We start from the raw sequence: 16,823 nt of genomic DNA, 5'->3' as shown, positions 1-16,823 counted from the left end.
CACAATTTATCTTACCAATAAGATAAGATACAAGAGTATGCAAGTACCACCTCAAAGTTTTCATAAACTATTGAAATATTTGAGTTAACAAAATTATAAATGCTTATTGGGTAATATCACATGATAATTAAAAGTATTTGAGTTCTTTACAAGACTCCCTAAAAATTTATAGATCATCTCTATTAAGGTGAAGACCAAGTGACTCTAATCGTTGACCATTTTGTCTAGTTACATGCTCATAAACATCCGACCCAAGAATCTTCTCTTTTAATATGTCGATACTAATGCTTTGAAGGTATCCACCTTTAGCAGTGTAAAATCAAAAACCATTTAAACCATCTCAAAGATATACTTTCCTTTGAATAATACATCTAGACGCTATTTCTATTTTGTGTGAAAAATGTAAGCTCTACATAAAACATAATCTTTATGGTACTATTAACCTATTAACCCATTTTGGGGTTAAGAGGAGTTACCACTATAATTTTTCACCAAAAGCATGTATGATCAATCTAACAAGCAACGTGCCCAAGTCTACAACTTGGATGGGGACCCAAACATGGTTTGATGGCATACTTATTGGCGATTATTGCTCCAAGAGCATATGGCAACAAGCTAGAATAGATTCCCTATGAATGTATTTTACACAAGTATTATGAGATTAAGCATTATATAGGTAACATGCTATTTATGAGCCTTGGGTGCACTTGGCCCAGCCCACCATAGTATAAGTATGTGTGAACAACTGTGGCCTTGTATATATTCACTTTCTCTCATAATACAATATATTCTTCTATTGTGCAATAGAGTCATGCTCTTATGCTAATACTCTCTCTAATCTTTTCTCTGATGCATGCTAGTAAGCTTGTATGAGTGGTGTGAGGTGAGAGGAGGGACAAGGACACATGTCTAATGTGATGGTGTGACAACACTTTACAGGAGATGGTGATAGAAAATTCTCCCCCCAAGGAGGTGTGGAGCTTGAAAACCTTGAGGCACTAGAACACAACCCCCCTAGCAACAACAAGCCTGAAATTGACAGGTTTTTACAAAATTGTCATTTAAGTAATGATGAATGTCATATAAGAGAAACTTTCTAAAGCTAAAAATACTATGCCACAAACGATCGTTACATGAACAATTGTCATTTAAGTAATGATGAATGTCATATAAGAGAAACTTTCTAAAGCTAAAAATACTATGCCACAAACGATCGTTACATGAACAATCGCATAAGTGACGCTATTTCATGCGTCACTTAAACGACACTGTAAATGATGCTTTGCAAATATTAAAGTGTCACCGTTTATACAAATGTTGCTTAAGCGATAGGAGCCATCTATCGCAACCATGCTTGATGCCTATCCCTAGATCTCTCCCCCCGTCCACGCCGGTCTACGTCCTTTCCTAAGCCAGTGCACTCCGCCTTTCTACGTGCCACAGAGAGAGAGAGAGAGAGAGAGAGAGAGAGAGAGAGAGAGAGAGAGAGAGAGAGAGAGAGAGAGGTGGGTGTGTGATTTGTGTGTGTGTGTGTGTGATGTGAGAGAGGGATGTGTGTGTGTGTAAGAGAGAAAGGGATGTGTGTGTGTGTAAGAGAGAGAGGGATGTGAGGGAGGGGTGTGTGTGTGTGTGTGTAAGAGAGAGAGGGATGTGTGTGTGTGTAAGAGAGAGAGAGAGAGAGAGAGAGAGGTGAGAGTGAGAAAGGGATGTGTATGTGTGCATGACAGAGAGAGTGTGTGTGAGAGAGAGAGAGAGGTGTGTGTGTGATTGAAGGATTTAAGGTGGATCCTAAAAGAGGATTAACATGGTGGATTAAGCATAATGATAAATAAACAAGGGGCTTTTACAATATGAAGTGATAGGGAGCTACGGGCAAATCCCTAATGGCAAGATTTAACCAATTGTGCCCAATGTTGTAATTAGGGTTGATTTATCGTCGATTAGTGAAAATTAGGGTTGATTAATCGCCAAGACTCCTCCTCTGGTTCTGAGTTTCCACTAAGGCTAGCTGGCCCCACTAAACTATTTTCACTTACTTACATATAAGAAAAACCCGTCATTTCTTTTAGATCATCCCTCCTCCATAGAGCATAGCCACTAGCATAAGAATCAGGGCTTACATCAACATTGGAGAAGATCATCATGGCACCATGGACACATGGGCACTTATTTGAATATGTGTGTGTGTGTGTGTGTGTGTGTGTGTGTGAGAGAGAGAGAGAGAGAGAGAGAGAGAGAGAGAGAGTGTGAGAAATAAGTTACAAGAGTAGTGCAACTTACTGGTCATAGTTTATTATGTGGAAAAATCCATCGATGCTTAGTCAAAGTAATTAATTTACACAAGTTTATATTCAATGGCAAGACCAAAAACATTGATAAAGATAGTGAATGACATGCTATTGCTGGTCACATACCAAGATAATAACGATACTTATCACACTCCAATTCGCAGGAAGCAATATGTTGTAGATCTTTTTCGTGGCATACTAGTGCGTGGTGTGTGCACTCTAGCTAATGTCAATAAAGCGTAGGAGAAGCTTTTGGAATTGATCACTAAGTGGAGGCAAAAATCAGCTTATCGATCCACACAAGCAACAAGAGCTCATACTTTAAATCAACAAAATGTTTAGGAACTATCAGGTTTAAAGTACTCTTTTATAATGTACTGTCTTTAAAGTTTAATGGAACTATCGGGTTTTATCCTTGATAGCCTGATAATAATTTTGTTAGTGTTGCCATTGGTGGCATTTGGAGTCATATTTGAATATGTTATATTTTAATGAGAATGCGACGATGGTGATTGTATGCATCTGTTATCTTACGTATATGTACTAGTTGATTGTATGCGACGATGGTGATTGTATGCATCTGTTATCTTACGTATATGTACTAGTTGATTATGAGTGTATGCTTACCGGTTTATATATGATCTCCTTCTTGCATGTGTATAGACATCCATGGTGCTCAGCAATTAAGGTAAGTTTTCTATGTAGCTTTAAAGCAATCTATGTGGGCACTCATCAATGAAGGTAAGTTTACTAACCATGTTATTAATTTATTTAGGGTTTCTTAATCAATGAAGGTAAGTTTACTAACCATGTGATTAATTCGTTTAGGATTTCTAAATCAATATCATATGCATGTAAGTACGAAAATAGGGTTCTAATATTTAAATTGAATTTAACAAATGGTTTCTTTGTGTGTGTTTTCTATGTAGCTTCAAAGCAATCTTTGTGGGCTCTCATCAATGAAGATAAGTTTACTAACCATGTGATTAATTCATTTAGGGTTTCTTAATTAATGAAGAATGTTGGTGGGAGAGATGGTGAGATTGTAAATTTTTGTTCCATTTTATCAATTTTCTAGGGTTTCAGAGCAAGATTTGAGGAAATTTGATAAATTTCCCATCAACTGGGCGCCCCGGACATGGTTAGCGATGGTCTGTGAGTGCTGCGCATAACTCAGCAGAGTTCATAGCGTAATAGTGTTGGTCTGTGAGTACATAATAGAGTGTGCATAATAGCGATGGTCTGTGATGAGTGCACAGAAGAGTGCTTACAACTCAGCAGATTTCACAGCACAACGATTAGCCAAGCATTAGTCTTATCAACGAGCTCTGCTAGTAGCATATTTAGTTTACACAACTGAGTATGGTTGTAGATTTGGTTCGTTAAGCAAGAGCTTCAGCAAGGTTCAGGCATATAGCCTCGCTAATCAAAGAAATGGGCTTCAGTTCTAAGCATGACCATTTTTTACACTATATTGAACCTAATTGAAGGTTAAGAAGTCAGAATCTGTGAACTGTCTACTCAAATTTGTGATGCATTGCTTGTGTTGTTTTGTGGCATTGGGACAAGCATTGATCTGTTTTTGCTACACCATTGTGATGGATTTCATGCCTTGGTGGCTTCATTGCATGAGAATTTGAGCATTGGACTATATGTTTAGGGAATGAAGATTAATGCCATTAATCATGCTTCCGAAACCTTCATTTCAAGTTTAAAAATTTAGATTTTTAAGCTTATTGAAAGAAATTAAACTGGCTTCATTATCCTAGATTAGCATAGAAAACATGGATCAGCAAAGATTGACAAGGATTAGCAAAGGTTTAGGGAAAGAAAGAGAGATTGAGGCTTTTCATGCGATTTAAATGACTAAGGAATCCTTCGGAAACCTACATTTCAAGTTTGAAAATTTAGTTTTTTAAGCTTATTGAAAGAATGTAAAATATCTTTATTAGCCTAGATTAGCATAGAAAACATGGAATTAAGGGGAGCAAGAGTGGTAATCTCATGTCTCGAAATAGATAAAGTGCAAGCGTTGCGAGAGTTATGCTAGAGCAAGGAATTATGAGGGATGGTAAATGTGTATCACAAGGAAGAAATTTCCTCGTTAGACACGGCACTCAAAGAGAAAAATCTTAGTATAGAAGAATGAGAGTAACTTATATTATACGCCAACTTTAGAAGAAGGAAGGTGCCCTTATTTGAAAATTTGAGGAAGAAAAACAAGAGGATAAATGGGCTTTAAAGAAGCAGTGGCCCTTAATGAGAGTTATGTTCAGATTTTGAAGGATGAAGTGAGTTTCCATAGATGAGAGGAAGAAAATTTAGAAACTAAACCCATTCAAGTAGGGAAAAAAGGATGAAAAACTAGAAGTAAACAAGTAGTTAGAGGTTTTAAATTGCATAAGCCTGAATGCAAGAAGATGACTTGATTTCCTGCATAGATATGAGGGAAGTGATAGTAACTTAAGAGAGAAATTAAACCTAGTTGTTTTAAGTTACTAGAGACACAAGAAGAGGAATCTTACGAATGTTATGACATTGTTCCATATGTACCACTGACTCTTGTAATGAAAGATGAAGATAAAGAAACAACTAAGTGAAATCGACACAGTCTTCTAGAAGAAATCTTGATGACTATATCTTGAGAGATCCCTAGAGTATCTAGTGAAAGATATCGGTCTACTTATGTACATGATACTAGAACACAGTTGTCCAAAATTAAAAATTGTTGAAGGAAAATCCTTATTAAAGGTTATGCTAGAAGGATTTTATCTAGAGGATTTCCAGAACGTTTTAACTAGACATTCGAGTATTTTTGCACAGTCCTATAAAGACTTAAAAGGAGTAAATCCCGAGATTTGTGAAAACATTATATTGACTTAGAGCCTGGCGTGCAAGACGTGTTTGTCAGCGACAAAGAGGAACAAACCTAGTATATGCAAATCTTATTAAAGCTAAAATTACTAAGCTCTTAGATGTGGGGTTTTTCTATAATGTAGCTTCTACTAGTGAATGGGTTTCACCTATTGTGATAGTCCCTAAGAAGAACAAAAATATCCTTAATGTGTGGACTATAGGGAATTGAATAATAAGACGAAGAAATATCATTTTCCTTTGCCATTCATCATTGACCAAGTCCTAGATAAAGCAACTGGTCACATGAGCTATATCCCTTTATGGATGGTTTTAGTGGATATAACCAATTGTCAAACCGTCCTCCCAAGGATCAACCTAAACAACCTTTATGACTAAGTGGGGAACCTTTGCTTATAAAGTCATGCCATTCGGGTTATGCAATGCCCTAACTACTTTCCAATGCATCATGATTGCAGCTTATCAAGATTTTCTTAGACATAGGATTGAGGTTTTTCTAAATGACTTTTCTATCTTTGGCACTCTTGGGGATATGCTCGATAAGTTGGAACAAGTGTTCAATCAAAGTATTGAGGTTGGGATATCTTTGAACCAAGAGAAATGTGTCTTTGGTGTGGAAAGTGATACATTGGGACATGTAGTCTCCAAGGAAGGGATAGCTATGGATTAAGAAAAGATTAGAAAGATTAGTGAGTTACCTCCTCCCAGTATATTAACCAAAATAGTAGCAAAAAATCAAAGAGATTGGGATGAACAGTTATATGAAGCATTATGGGCATACTATATAGCTTATAAAGTCACTATGCAAAATACTCCATTCAATTTGGTGTATGGTATAGATGCAATATTTCCTATTGAGCAAGAAATTCCAACTTTATGAATAGCATTAGCTATGCGATTAGGTGACAGCACTGCATCATTTGTTGAAATTGGTGAAATTAGATGAGGAGAGATTAATAGATCTTCAAAATTTAGAAGCTATGTAGAAACGTAGAAAAGCTTGGCACGATCACAATATAAAAAAATCATAAGTTTAAGAAAGGCGATTTGGTGTTGGTATAGTAGGTATTATGTGTTTTGCGGGTAAGTTAAAAATTAGATAGTTAGGACCTTTTAAGGTTACATAGGTTTTTGAGAATGGTTCTTTAAGTATACAATATTTGCAAAAGGAGGATGAGTGATTTAGATTTAAGGGGTTAAGAGTTAAACATTATGTAGTTTGAAGATGATGTGGGAATAGTGATGTTTAGGGTAGGGTATTTAAGGTATAGGAAATGTTCATTAAAACCTTCGTTATTTTGTTTTTTTGTGTTGGGGGGTACACAGGTACTTCAAGATGGATCGTACTTGGACAAATACAAGCATACTAGTGATTGATTGTATACCCGATCTTCGTACTTTTTCTCATTATTATTTTGCTAACAAGGAGATTATTGTATACGGGATCTTCATACTTTTTCTTGCTATTATTTTGTTAAAAAGGGTTGAGCATCATTGTAGATCATCATTTGTAGAATTATTTTTTCTTCAGCTTCACCCCATTTGTCCATGCCATGCTTATGAGAAAAGGATGCTTAGTGCAGGCTCATTTATATGCTGGCAATGTAGAAACTATTTTAGGCACTATGGTACAAGGTTTTGGGCTACAATAGGTGACCATTTAGAGGAGTGTGAGAGAGCTAGAAGATATTCCACAATGCCATCTTTGGTACATCTTCTTTTGACCCCTATGTCATTTCACGATTTAGCTGCTTTTTTACAACCATATTTATGGCAAGATCTGGTTTATGCAGCCTCTATTCAACTCTTGTACCTGTACCGGGTGGATATCTTAGGTATTTCCATCGTGATTCCTACCGATGCAGAGTCTGTTGACCTAAGGGAAGAGATTACTAAACTCTGCTCCGTATTCTTAATGATGGAAGAGGACTTACTTAGGTGATAGTATTTTTTTTTTAGTTGGTAGCTTATCATGTTTAGTATTCTTGTACTTTGTTAACCAGATATTAGTTAACACATTCTTACGACAACTATGTTCACACACTTATATAATGGGCACCGACACTATATTATAAATCACGTCAGTTGATGAGGGAAACTCCCTAAAGATTATCCCAAGTGTTGATCTTCAAAGGACATACAAGAAGATCTTGGTGGTCAGTTGGCCAAACCATAAAGAAAAGCGTTGTAACTATGTTTTGGGCGCCTCGAGTCACTTACTCCCAAGCTATCTAGTGGGGAAAGGCTTGGAACTATAAAAGCCAATTTCTCTTGTTTCTAACTCATTCTTCCATTTTTTCAATAGAAGTGGAGTGTTCTCTCTCTCCCTCTCTCTTGAAACTCTAATATAGCATGTGGAGTGTGCTTAGGGTTTGGGAGTGATTACTGCTAATCACTTTTTTTCTCTCTTGCTTCTTCTCTCCCTCTTGGTTGAGTGATTAGGCTACCATCGTGATCATCTTCTACATAGATCCCACATGATCTTTGCAAGAGAGGTTGCACCACCCATTGGATTAGCCACCGCCTCGGTGTGACAACGAGTGCGGGAGGATGGCGGTGAGATAAATTGCTACAGTGGAGCTCTTGAGAGCATAGCTCAAGCTTGGCAGATAGGTAACTTCCCACAACATGTTAGGGTGAGCTTAACATCTTAGGTGCTTCTTTCGGGGAGCGCCAATCCGTTACTTATTGTCAAAGCCTTCTTTGATTCAAATCCGACAACCCAGTGCCAAGTAAGTAGCTATGGCCTTTGGTTTTTGGTTTTTGGATTTGTGTTGCTGGATTTGTTTTGCTGGTTTTGTTTTGATTTTGTGCAAAGATTGGGATTGGGAGTAGGATTCGCAAGTGTTTAGGGAAAAAAACTAGAGATTTGGGTGATTAGAAAGCTCAAAGAAGAGGGGTTTTTCTTAAACATAGAGTGTTTTTTGCTATTTTTTTGCTTCCAAACATGTTTTGTTTTAGATTAATGTACATGGGTACCTTAGGAATGTTTGATAGAACCTTACAATCTCTTAATTTTCACTAATTATCACTAATCTATTGGTTAGTATAATTAGTGAACTTAAAGGGGAACTAAAAATAAAAAATCAAGTCTAATTGCTTGCAATTGGAGTGATTGGAGTGGCATTAGTGTTCTAAACACTTTCCTTGACCTGATTCCATGCCTAGTCCACTCCCATTAGCTCATAATTAGTGAGAATTAGCACTAATTAGATCTCATTTGCCTAATCTTATCTCTTGAGTGGGTTAATTAGAGACCTAATTAGAGTGATTAATTAGGGGTGATCACATCATTGGATTAGCCTAAACATTGCTAATCCACCTATCAAATCCCCATCCTGAAACTCCTCAATCACCACCATTAGGGAGTAGAGAGCAAAGATGAGGGTTAAAAGGTGATTAACATTGGAATTAAGAAGGATTAATTTTAGTTAAGTTAGAGTGTCTCTAAACTAGTTGAAAACCACTAATTTAGTGTTAGCCTCTAACTTTAGCCTTTTCCCACCTACCTTTGCATTAATAAGGGGATCTTAGTTGTCCCCCTCTCAACAATCACCTCCCTCCAAATTCAAATTTGCGCGTTGTACGGATATACCCTTAAAATTTTTAAAAATTAAACAAAATAGCCATGGCCGTTCCAAACTTGGACATGACCGTACTATCCTAAAGCCACGGGCGTACATTCATAAGCGTACGGGAGTACCATCCCAAAAAAAAACAAATTTAAAATTTAAAAAAACTTTCCGAGGCCATTCCAAACTTGGACATGGTCGTACCATCCTAAAGCCACGAGTGTACACTCATAAGCGTACAAGCATACCGTCCCAAGAAAAATATTTTAAAAAAACTTGCCCACCACGATCGTACCAACCTAAAGCCATAGGCGTACGCGCATATCGTTCCAAAAAAACCCTTTTAAAAAAAGAGAAAAAAATTCCATGGTCGTTCCAAACTTGGATACAGTCGTACCATCCTAAATCCTGGCCGTGCGTCTCGAGTGCGTCTCGAGCCGTGCATATGCTCATAAGCGCACGGACGTACCGTCCCTAAAAAAACTTAATTTTTTTAAAAAAAACTTTCCATGGACATTCAAAACTTAGACACGGCCGTACCATCCTAAAGCCATGGGTTTATGCTCATAAGCGTACGAGTATACCGTCTAGGGGAAAAAAATTCTCGGTTTTTTTTTTCAATTTTTTTAAAATTTCTAGATCTTTAGAGGTGCTTATGGTCTACCTCCCCAACCACTAAAGTGGTTTTTACAGACACGAAACACCTAAAAAGACTATTTTCACCTTAAGGGTGCGTTCATGCGCAAGGCAAATGAGAACCAAAACTCCTATTTGGGGTTTGCACGTGCACTGTTGAAGCTTTTCTAAGCTTCCTCGCACACCATGGATACCTTTTGGTCATGGTTGCATGCCACAAGTTACCCCATTCCATTGGGCGACACACTCACCATTACACATTCACATGTGGTTGTCACACCACACACGTTGGGCCATGAGGGCGAAACGATTCATGAAGAATCCTCATCTAGTGGTGTGCCTCCATACATACACCTCGACACACGAGTAAATGCCCCGAGCACACCCACGTATCTCCCCCTCTAACAATGGATCTATTCTCACCCCCACCCATGTACCACCTCCCCTTGAACCACAACTTGACATTCCGAGCTTAGCACAAGCTCTAGGAAGGGGAGTAGCACAAAACTTGCATCCACAGACATCACATACACAACCCATGTGGGCAAAAAATTTCAAACTTAGGCCAAAATTCCACGGAGTTGGAGACCCCGTATTCCACTTAGAGGTCTTTAACCAAATGTGTTTGGCATTTGAAATTTTCGATGTTGCAACCAAAGTCCATCTCCTTGGACTCAGCCTTGAAGGCCACGTATTGCAATGGTTCCAATTCCTAGAACCTCGGCATAAAAGCACCTTCAAAGAAGTAAGAGAGGCCTTCATTCTTGGCTTTGCACCCTACGGGCCCAAATGGAGCCATATAATCCAACTGTTCCAATTGGGACAAAACCAGAGGAAACCTTACGCGAGTGACGACATCACACACATCAAGTACCTTGATTCGCATTGTGAAGCAAGGGAAAATTTAAGTGATAAGCACTTAATGGACTGTTTCCTCTTGGGCTTGAACAATCCAAGACTTCACGAGACCACATGTTGATCAAGGACCCCTCCACCTTTGATCAAGCCTACAAATGGGAAATCTTTCTTGATGAAAACATGCGAGAAAGCTAATCCACGCAATTGGCCACCGTGACAATGACAACCCAAAGCTCATTTTTGTAACATTACCCTCCTCTCCTCCCAAGCACCATGCATTACTGGTGGCACCACCCCCAACTAACTACTCCCACATAGTGCCCCCACAATCTACTCCAACCGTTGCCTCTCTAGGAAAACCCCGTTGATCATGAAAAGATTCAAATCGGGTCCATTGCTAAACCCCTGGACCCCATGCGCTCTACCACCCCTACGGCACCCATAACACATCATCTCCCTTTGCTTGTGCCTAACATGGTCCCTAAACCAATTGTTCACACTATAGGTGCAGCTATACAGAGGGAAAAAACCTCTCCAGTGTTTCCTCTACCAAGGACATCATAGACTGGGTGAATGCCCTCAAAAGAAAAGCCTGCCCCCACCAGTGACACCACAATGTCACGGCTATGGAATGAACCATTACTTCAAGGATTGCACTTTGCAAACAGTTTCTCACTCACAATCAAAGACATGCCATCCCTCAACATGTTGAGCGTTTAGCATGGAAAGATATCCATTGTCCCATTAAATGTCGTTACATGGTTTACAGACCAAACTCAAGAAGGCCAATAAACCCAAGCCATCCAAAACCTTAGCCATTGAATGTGTCCCATCCACAAAGAAGCAATGCTCGAAGCACATTGGCTAAGGTGACGATCGGGTTAGCATCCGCACTGGTTCAACAAAGACCACATCATCCTCGTCGTCCAAGAGTGATGATCATGCTAAAATGCCACTCCCGCATGCAGCCCCCCAAAAACTCACCAAACGGCAAAAACGATTGGCCACATATCCTAATGCCATCCTCGAGAAGCAAAGTCTTTAGGAGGCCCAAGAACTGGTAGAGCACTACCAGGCTCAACTCAAACCACTACCCATTTTTGTGACCTTTAATCCAGTACCTGAGTGCATGTCGTCCTCTCCATACCTACTCAATGTCCGAGACAAGAACCCGAACTTCCGCACACCAGGTATACGACAAGGCCCCCCGCTTATGCTCAAGGAGGCTAAAGAAAATCCGTTTGCCATCATGACATTAACAAACAAATATATTTCCCCACACGTGCCTCTTAATCCTTGACTGCCTATTTCCCCACACGTGCCTCTTAATCCTTGACTGCCTATTCCACAGGCGGCCAAGCCCAAATCCCATGTCCACATATCGAACAACTCGATGTGAACAATGGCACAGATTCTTATAGAGACTCACAAGGTGCCCACACAAAAGTTGCTGAGGTATTTTACCCTCCTACGACACCAAAATCTGAACCTCCACACTTGTCAAATAAGGACCACATTAAACTTCCATATACCATTGCTAGTCCACCTTATGAGATCAAGGCCCCACACCTTAGGACGCTCCTCATCAATGTGACCTTGCCGGCCTCTCAGCCTTCCTTTCTTCCCAAATCTAAATGCCCATTGGAACCTTGTTAAAAGATAATCCAAATTTATGGAATGACCTTAGGGGTTGGATGCAACGAAAACTACATGCTTCCTCTTGAAGGAGAGAGCTAACTCAGATTCCTCAAATGATTCTAAGCCCCATCCTCCTGAACTACTTGTTCACCGCAACCCACAACCCAAAGGCACACCAACAATTCGAGTAAATGCGCTGGGCCACTACTTTGAAGGTGATGACACAAACACAGCCCTGCCCATTTCCTATAAACATGCAATCAAAGGCATCCTGGATAGAGGAGCATCCTCACAAAATGGTGTTGGGAAAACTAGGGCCAAACACACCACATTGGTGATAAGGCTTGCGGACGTGACATCTACATGATCCTTTGGCCTAGCGTATGACCTCAAGATTAGAGTCTGTGACATAACCTTCAAACTCACATTTTTAGTCATAGACTTTCATCATGGCAGCTTTGATAGCACCCTCGAAAGGCCGCTCATGAGAGAAACACAAATAGTCCATGACTGGGACACAAACCATGTCTATCTCCCACAAAGGTACCCAAACACTCAAAATAAATTTACATACCTGGCACTCACATCCCATGGTCAGAGTCCCTTCACCAACAATTCTATGACCATCGCCAAGAGCGATGATCTCTTTGTTTTTTGTTTGTGAGGCTTATCACATCAAATCATTGATGATACGTGGGGCCATATACAATCGCTTCTGTTAATAATAATGAAGTCAGCCTGGATGAAAATCCTGGCTACACTTGATAGCATCCCAGATCGTAAACCTAGCACGATTGCGATGTGCATCATCAAACCCTTGATGACGTGCAAGTGTCATATATAGTTGCTTCTCGGCAATAATGACGAAGTCGTCGACCATAACTGGATGAAAATCCTGCCTACACTTAATACTATCCCAAATCACAAAATCGGCACACAATTTTTGCTCCCACCGGCCAGTACCTTCATAAACCCTACAAGGCCCTTGCCTTGCTTATTAAAACCTTGAGTGTAAAAATAGCTCCCCAACATGAAACGATCACCATTTGGGTCTGACTAGATTTCCCCTTTAGTAGAAATATGCAATGAAAATGTGGCTTGTTGTCTCTCACAGCTCGCCACAATCGTTTGCCATGGGAAACATGGATCTCCCTAGGCAAACCATCTTTTCACAGTGCCCATGCCAAAATTCAACTGCCTAGACTTGGGTATTTTATACAAATTGTACATACTATCCCTAATCCATTGGCTTGTAAGTTTTATATGGTTCCCACATGTGAGACAAAAGAAGCAATCATCCTCAGAGGAAGCTCGGTCTAGAAAGCTACAAGTACAATCAACTCAATTAACAACATGACTACCCTCAAGCTTCCCTAGGCAAGGTAATGATGATCCTCTGGGATGAGGAGTGCATCGAATCCAATCCTTTGCCTGAATGAAAACTGCTTCCACATAGGGTACTCTCTCACCCCCCATAATAACTGGTAAGTCTTCCACCTTTCTCGAACTACAACCAAAACTAAACACACCAAGAATATGGATTGAACTCCCATCTGAGAATAGTCTACAATGGTCGTAAGACCACATATATCCCATGGTCCACACTAATGTCATATTGTTGGAGGCATGGAAAACTCTTGGACAACCCACACTTACACAAGAAAACACTTACATTCAAATTTCACATAAAATGTATTTAATGAGTGTTGGGTATTTCATTCCTAAAATTTCTATAGGAAATAACTAGTTGGAGTGCAGATTTCATGTCATAGATGAAGGAGCACTCTAAGGCCGGGTTATCATTGGAAAAGAGTGGATTGATGCCACTCACTGCCACATTAATTGGCATGATGAAATGGCCACCATGGAAGTCAACGGCAAAAAGGCCACCGTCCTCTTGTGTCCCCAAGTGGACATCATACACACACACACCCTCACCCTCGACTGCCCTTCCCCCTCATGTCACATCCTCATCACCAGTGGCACTCTTCCCTGTTCTCCCACCCCATCCCTCACCAAAGCCAGTCAAAAGGACATTGTCGCCACCATTAACACCCTCCAACAATGACAATCAGGCCTCGTCGTGTCGATAATTTCCCTCAACTTTACATCCTCAACCACCCACACCGCAAGCACCCCCACCTCTTACCTTTATCATGATAATCAATGGATACCCAATAATCTTCTTGCAGTAGCTCAAGGATTCTATGATGGTTACATAGAAATATGGATCTCCAAATGGCCATCTCTGAAACCCAACCCCGCAAGAAGCCAACTAAGCCAACCAAAACCAACCCTAAGCCAAAGCTTCAATGTTAGCTAGTACCCGATCGCCTGTACGAGCCTAAGGCTTCTATAAAGGAAACACTTGCCTTTGGCTACCCAAGAACATAGTCTGTACTCATCCACTACAACAACTCCCTCTAATAAGCTACCACAAAAGGGACCAAGACCAAAGGATAGACAACCCCAAGCACAACGAAGCCAACAATGTTGGGTGCCTACCAATGTGCTCAAAGGTCAAGGCTTCCATGAAGGCAACACACACCTATGGCTCCCCAAGCAATAATCAGAAGCCTATCCTTAGCGTCGTTGACAACCTAATCCTAGATCAAAGCCTCATCAACCAAAAACCAAAAAGCCTCGATAACCAACCTTTATCACTCGGCATGGATGGGTTCCCAAATATCTCTTAGATTCCCAAAGCTTCAATGATGACAACTCCATCATTTGGCTCCCACAGCATAACCCTCAGCAATTCGCCCAAACCACACCAACCAAGCCAGTAGCTATCCAATTAGGAAGATGGTTTGGTGACCAACGGGCAAGCAAGTCCCCTCTTCCTCAACTAAATCCTATGGACTTGCCCACACCCAACCCTTGGGCACTCAAAATCTCAATTCACCTAGCCCTTTCAGTCAAAGGAGCCTTAAACACCATGGCGCTCCACCCCACCCCTTGACTTTGTCACCAAACCAAGGGGTAGTTCTATAAATGTCAGAGCTTATACAACCCACTCAAAGACAACCTCAAGGGTAAGCTCATAAATATCACCAAATGGGCTAATCTGTACAAATCCTCTTTTGGGGTGTTGACCAATAAGAACATGTAAGGCCTCACCCACATGCAAAAAAAAAAAAGAGATTCTCTAGGTTATTAGGAATATCTAGGTGATTAGGACCACAAGCACACCTTTTTCCCTCGCCCATGCACAACACCTGCAATTCTCACAGGGCTTTGTCCTATGCACACACACCGCACAAAACTTCATTATTATTAGAATCCATCTATGTACATCTCTGGTGGATGGGGGGATCATGCTTGGTGGCACTCTTCTTATGCTCAACATCTCTGAATCCTCGCCCCCAACTACCACTCCTATCCACACAAAATCCCAGTTCCATGAGCTACAATGATAGAATAAGACAACCCACAAAAAGAGACAACACTGCAACTCGATAACTCAACATCCACACAGGAGCCAAGATACCCATTGCGGTGTATTTGATAAAGATTCTAGAGCTTCATATACATCACCCCATCAACATATAGAATCTTGGAGTGCACGCAGTCTCCATGTGCGTTGCCTCCTTGTCCATACGTAATTCCCCTCTTCGCACTTTCTTTTACTAACACAATTGTTTTACTAACCCCTCCTTAATAATATCACCTACCACTTGGATACTGGTCATTAACTATTATGTGCTAGTCTACTCATTCAAACTTACTTTGACTCCTCTAAAGAGGATGTCCCGCCGCCTAGGCAATAAAAAAGAAAAAAAACATCAAAAACAAAATAAACAGTACTACTAGGCCCATACAAGAAAGCCAACTCATAAGAGCCCGTAAGACTAGGTAGATATTTAATCGTCGTACTCCACTAACTTCTTTCCATCTTACTAATCCCCCCACCCCCTCTCATTTCCAGAGAGATAGGAGACCCAACCAAGTGTGACACTTCCTAGCGTGCCTCAACAACCTCTTTTACCGATCATAAGGACATGATCGAGTTTGAGAAAGGGGAGTATGGTAACCACATATTGGTTAACACATTATTACAATAACTTTCACACACTTATGTAATGGTGCCGTAAATATATTGTAAATTATGTGATTTAATGAGGGAAATGCCCTAAATATGCTCTCAAGTATTGAGCTTCAAAGGACAGACAAGAGGATCTTGGTCAATTGGCCAAACCATAGAGAAAAGCCTTGTAACTATGTTTTGGGTGCCTTCGAGCGGCCTAGTGGGAAAAGTCTTGAAACTATAAAAGCCAATTTCTCTTGTTTGTAACTCATTCTCCCATTTGTGTAATAGAAGTGGAGTGTTCTCTCTCTTGCAACTCCAATCTAGCATGTGTAGTGTGCTTAGGTTGTTTAGGGTTTGGAAGTGATTAGTGCTAATCACTTGTTCTCTCTTGCTTTCGTGTCTTGCTTCTTGTCTCCTTCTTGCTAGAGTGATTAGGCCACTATCACGATCATCTTTCACAGATATCCCACACGATCTTCGCCAGAGGTTGCACCATCCTTTGGATTAGTAACCACCCTCGGTGTGACAATGAGTGTGGGAGGATGGCCGGCAAGCGACGAGCGGCTATGGTGGATCTCTTTAGCATAGTTGGAGCTTGACGGATCAGTAACTTCCCACGGCATGTTAGGGTGAGCTTAAAATAAGTTTTATTTTGTTAAAAAAACCTTTAAAAAAAAACAACAAAAATGTTTTTTTTAACTTAGATTAGGACAATGCTACGTAGAGGTGGTGTTGTGATTATGGGAGACAAATACCTTTTAAGACTGAGAAGAGACTGGTGACAAGTGGTGTTGTGGTTATGGGGGAAAGGTACGTTCTAAGACTAAGAAGAGGCTGGTGACATGAGATTCAAAGCAAGTGGTTGTACAAAAAGCAACACAGACACGATGGCATAGATTTCCAACGTATTGTATTCGAACCCTCTAT

The sequence above is a fragment of the Cibotium barometz genome, chromosome 17, assembly GCF_041138505.1.
Source record: "Cibotium barometz isolate CiBa-2024 chromosome 17, ASM4113850v1, whole genome shotgun sequence".
NCBI classification, from domain to species: domain Eukaryota; kingdom Viridiplantae; phylum Streptophyta; class Polypodiopsida; order Cyatheales; family Cibotiaceae; genus Cibotium; species Cibotium barometz.
The sequence above is the reverse complement of the archived record's forward strand: the minus strand, read 5'-3'. Positions refer to the sequence as shown.